Genomic DNA, 6,000 nt, shown 5'->3' with positions numbered 1-6,000 from the left:
CTTTGATTTACGAAAAAGGTTTTTTAATAGCACCCAAACACCTCCTAAGGCCAATATATTGTTGCAGATTGTTCTCGAGAGGAAGCTATAGATGCAGTGGTCCTAATTCCTATACGTATTAGTTGTTTTTTTATTATTATTATCACATGTTGAAATGATCAGTAGGGTAGGATGGTCCACCCTCTTTGACATCGCACTTTCACTGCGTTGTGTCGTAGGAAGATTTAAGAACCCCAACCACTTTTTGACAAAAAAGAAAAGAAAAAGAACCCTAACCACTTTGTGGAATATGCTGCTGGATCAACACACACACATATAGCTTTAGTTCTTTTTAATTGTCACTTGTAGCAGTTTCTCACGTAGATTATTACCTCTGATCTTAATATAAGATTATATTTGATTTTTATTTTGGTTCTAAATATAAGACCCCAATCCATTTTTTGTCTCATATTTACTCAATTTTTTTAAGATAATCCTTCTAATAATTATAGTTCTAGTTAATACACTTGATTAGCAAGGATATTTTATAAAAAAAACGTCTATTTAGGACAAATAACTAACTTAACTTACTTTCTTAATCTTCTTAAATTAGTCAACTGGCTCTTTTAATTAGTACCGGAGGTAGTATTAAATACATAAAATCTTTTACTTTTATCCTTATTAAATGGCTAGTATATTTTTTTTACTTCATTCCCCCTTTCTTCGCTTTTACATTTGTCCCCCTTAATGAATAGCAATAGAATTGGAAATGAAGTATGAAAAAAAGGTACAAATGACAAATAAAAATAACTAAAATCTCTTCCCATAAGTGATAATTAAAAAAGACCTGACTAAAATCTCCTCCCTCGCATTCATCTGTGAGATCACTGTCTCTAGTCATTTTCTTGTGTCCTTTCGTTTTGGATCATTTGAAGCTGGGCCACGCAAACAATCTCACTCAAATTTCAATATATGTTTTAATTTTCAACATGTGATAAAAGCCATTACCTACTCTTACTACAATGGATGGTTTCCAAATACTGATAAGTACTACCTCCACTCCTTAATATAAAATCCTGTTTGACTTTTATTTTGGTCCTAAATATAATACTCTAATCTATTTTGTCTCTTATATTTATACTTTTTTTTTCCAAAATAGCCCATCTAATAATAATAGTTCTAGTTAATACATTTGATTAACAAGGATATTTTAGGAAAGACAACACATATTTAGGACAAATAAATAACTCAACTTACTTCCTTAATCTCCTCAAATTAGTCAACTGGCTCTTATAATTAGGACCAGAGGTAGTAATAACTATGAGAGCGTTTTAAGAAAACCATCATTTTTTAACAGATAACTAACTTAATTAATTCTATTAATCTCTATAAAATTCTTATGTTTGGGATTGGAGGGAATGTTGGTCAGGATGGCGGCCTCCAGCTGCGGGCATGGTTAAAATTAATTGTGATGGCTCCTTTTTTTCAGGTATGGCTGCTATTGGTTTAGTTTGCAGAGATGAAAATGGCTTATTCTTATGGGGATTTGGTGAAGGAATTAAGGCAGATTCAGCCTTTCTGTCAGAGGTCCTTACTGTTAGAAAAGCTGTGTTTATCATCAAAGAGTTAAATCTATCCCATGTTATGATTGAGGTTGATTGCTCGGAGGTCTTTTGGTGCTGGAAGAATAGAATGTGCTGGTTGGATTGGTAGGTAGGAAAAGCAGGAGGTAATTGAAGCCTTGAACGATTTGGATGGTGTGGAAATTACTCTTGTTCCTAGAAAGAGTAATGAAGCAGCAGATTGTCTTGCTGTTAGTTGTAGAAAAGGGGTGTGCCCTTATGGGTGGGTTGATAAACCAACACCACTTTTGGAGAAGGCTTTGGCCATGGATCTGGAAAGGTGGGAATTGTTCAAGGCTAATGAGGTCGCCTCTAGCAGAAGCCTGAATACCAGAAGTGCTGCTTTAGTAATGCGTGACAGTTTTGACAAATGTGGCATTGGCTGATTTGTTTATGACTTGTGTTCCTTTATTGTTTCATTTCGGCTTGTATTCAGTGTTTCTTTTCAGTTGCTGGTTGTCTTGCTTTGTTCTTGTTTGTTTTTTGGTTTAGTTGTGTGTTAGGTTGTATTTCTAGGATTTTTGAGTGCTTTCTCTTTTCGGGCCTTAAGTGGCTATTAGTGTGTGTATCTGTTTGTTTTGTGTTTTAATAAAATGGACTCCTGTTTTGGCCAAAAAAAAGAAAGATTGGAGGGAATAATTATTAGACACACCATCAATTCATCGATCTCTTACAGGGTTTGAAAGTTCGTTAGATCAATTATTTAAGCTTTGTCCCTCAAATGGCTTGCTTCTGACGAGTTCTGAACCGCACAATGTCAGTACGAATGGTGGTTAAGGTTTACAAAAATAAAATACTGGAACTCTCCGATTCTGAATCTTGAAATTTTAATTTCAAATGCTAGAAGGCCAAAGCGTAGGTGTGAATTTTAAAAAATATGATAATAATTAACTCTGCTGAACAAATTGCGAGAATAATTAAATTAAAATCTAAAACATATTCAATTCTTTCTTGAAATATTTTTGGGGATAAATTTAATCTATCGCAAAAATATTTTATTTTTAAAAAAACACACGTACATTTTGGTTGGTCGAGATAATTATCTACTGAATTGATCAATAGATCCAAATGGTCCACACAAAAATAAGGCAGTGGTCGGAGTCAAAGTCGGAAACACCATAATTTCTCAGATTCACTTAAAAGCCTCATCATGAAATGAAACATTTCACCAATGATGATTGATCGTAATAATCTATTTAAATATATAAAAAGAAAAGCTCAAAAAATCAAGAAATAATTATTTTATTGACGAAACAATTCCATACTGATCAAGCTCACGTGGCCTGTCCATCTAGATATGAGTATAATATTCATCTGATTTGTTTGCATTACGATAAAAATTTATCTCGATTATTATTATGTTGAATGGCCGAAAGGTTGGTCAGATCTTGTAAAATAAGACCAACGTGATTCTGGAATTGACCTGAATATTCATAAAATAAGCCGATACAGTTGAAATCATGTGGATACTGTAAAATAAGCCGCATTTAAATAATCCAACTTTCTGTGAATTCTATATTTAATTGTGTGCATTTCTCTTATTTAATGTACGGTAGAGACATAATAATCTGAAAATTTTGAAAATCCTACCTGATTTTTTGACATTTAAACATTGCTAAAACATGTGAAGAAAATAAATTGAAGGAGTGAAAAAAAAACCTCACACAATACCTAATAGAACTTGTGAACAAGATTAAAAGAATAAATAAAAATGGCATAAACTGATTTTTCTTCATATCCAAAGTTCAATTATTCTTGAATTACTACAATAAACTGAAATCATAATGAACTTTTCTCCTTTTTAAATTAACCGATTAAGTAAAATAACGAAATTTAAAGGTCTTACAAAATTTGTGGGGACAGACTGCATTTAGATTTTCTTACGGAGAATATGTGTAATACTGATACATGTCAAGTAACTAGTAAGTATTCAGCCACATATATACACACACTCCTCTGCTTCTATTTATGATACAAAGAGAGAATGAATTTTTAGTTCTATTTATAGAATGAAGAAAAAGATTATTTTTCATATGAATCTAAAATTTTACTTTTCATTTATTATTATATTGGTTTTGATTTCAAAGGATATAATTAACTAGCGATACTTAAAATTGAGAAGTTATTAAATTTTCCATGAAATTAATAAAATCTAAAAAAAATTATACATAAACATGTTGAAGATAACCTATAAATAAAACAAAAAAAGCACCATGCACCAGCGTCGCAGTAGTTTTCAAAGCATAAATGAAGTGGGGACAAGAAAGGAGACAAAATATTTTGTGGATCAAACGAATATGAATCTTGAAAACAATAAAAAAAAGAGTTGAATATTATTGACGTTACGGAAATACATATACTTATATACATACATATATATTTATATATGGAGGCTCATAATTGGTACTTTGCTCTTATTTATAAGGTAGAGTGAGAAGATATTTTTTAATTCTATTTGTATATAAGACATTGGGAGAAATTTTTTATATGAATATATACTTTTATTTTTTATTTATTATTGTAATGATTTTGTTTACGTAAAATGTAATATATATTAAATAGAAATAAAAAAATAGTTAAATTTTAAATAAAAATTAATAAGGTTTAATATTTTTTTTAATTTTATATAAAACTTATTAAAAATAACTTACAGACAGAACCAAAATACAGATGAGACAGTGAAAGACCGGACATTAAAGTGCCATATGGCGCCAGGAGGGCCGCGGGCCGCAGCAGCAATTGTCATTTTCAGAGGGACCCTTTTCTGATAGACTGATAGGTTGCATTTCAAGCACGTGCCCCTTCTTGTTCTCATAATAATTTTGCAGTGTTTAATACTCCCTCCATCTAAAAAAATTAGTTAAAAATAATAAATAAGTAAAAATTAAAAAAATTCTCCAAAATACTTTTACTTATAAGAAAAGAGAATAAAAAAATTATCATAATAAAAAAAATTATAAAAAAGAAAAAATGTGTAAGGGAGAGAGATGATGGTTTAAAAAATAAAACAATAAATATATTGAATATTAAAATAAGTAATTAATGGGAGTAAAATAAAAAATTTACTATAAAAATTTAAGACAACTTATAAATATTGTTTATATTAAGCAATAAGAAGAGAATGGTAGGTATTGCTTATAAAAGGGACGGAGAGAAGAAAAGATAACAACAATTCATGTATGGTTGTTGATGTGTTTGAATTTGTGTTTCTAGGAATATTACTACTTTATCTTTCTAAAAGAAAAAATTATTTATAAATGTAAAGTCAATTTTACTTGCAATAAAAAAGATGAGAAAAAAATGTATAGTTGTGCACCATATTTTTTCAGTACTCTTTTTTTTTTTTGAAAAAAACACTAAAATATCCTTAAAAATACTAAATGACAATTTAAGGCAGGTGAATTTCAAGATCTCAAATTAAATTCTTTATAGTTTATACTATTTTGAAATTTTGAAATATTATAAAATGATAATAATGTCCTTGCTTTTAGTTACTACTTTTATATAACTATATATTGATTATTCTAGTCTAACTATTGATTACTTTTGTTTTTAAAGTTCAGGTGATTACTTTTGTATAACCGTTAATTACACAACAGTAGTAAATAACTAAACAAAAAGTAATCACTAGATCTCCAATAACACTTAATATATTTTTTGAATTTATGAAATAAAAGAAGTCAACAGGGAGACTAGAATAATAATAGTTAAATAAGAGTAGTCATCAAATTTTTACAAATAAAAATAGCTAATCACAATACTAGAGTAGTTAGAATAATTAGTAGCTAAACAAGAGTAGTCATTAGATTTCTAAAAATAAATGTAATCAATAGCCAAAAAAAATAGTCAATACATATAGAAGAGTAGTCGTCGAAACTCCGATGACATGTCACCCGAGCTCTAGTGGCTAGCCACCGGCTAAGAGTGCTGAGATGACAACAACAAAAAATAGTGAAGAGCATCTGTGTAACTTGGTGAAATTTGAAAATTTTAAAATAGTAGAAGAGTTCTAAATTAGGATTTTGTAATTCACCCACACTGATTTATCTTTAACGATTTTTAGGATATTTTATTGTCTTTTTTTCTTCTTTTTAATAGCAGTAGGCGTGAAAACATTTATGAATTTATTAGTTTAATAACTTTATTGACATGCGAGAATAAGGCACATGTAACATGCATATATATATATATATATAGTGGTATATGTTATGATGATGTCAAAAACCTCCAAAAATGAATTTTAGAATTCTATCTCCCAGTTAATGCATGGTTAGTTTATCTTGCATCTTTCATGATGCAAAAAACCATGGAAGATTAGCAAAGACATACATTAAAGGGCTAGTAGATTCTTTCCAGACGTTTTGTTTTGCCCTCAAAGTAAATCAATAATCATTTTCTT

Source organism: Neltuma alba, unplaced genomic scaffold, assembly GCF_004799145.2.
Source record: "Neltuma alba isolate B1F8T4 unplaced genomic scaffold, ASM479914v2 tig00011322_pilon, whole genome shotgun sequence".
In the NCBI taxonomy this organism is placed as follows: Eukaryota; Viridiplantae; Streptophyta; class Magnoliopsida; order Fabales; family Fabaceae; genus Neltuma; species Neltuma alba.
This window is presented reverse-complemented; position numbering follows the sequence as displayed.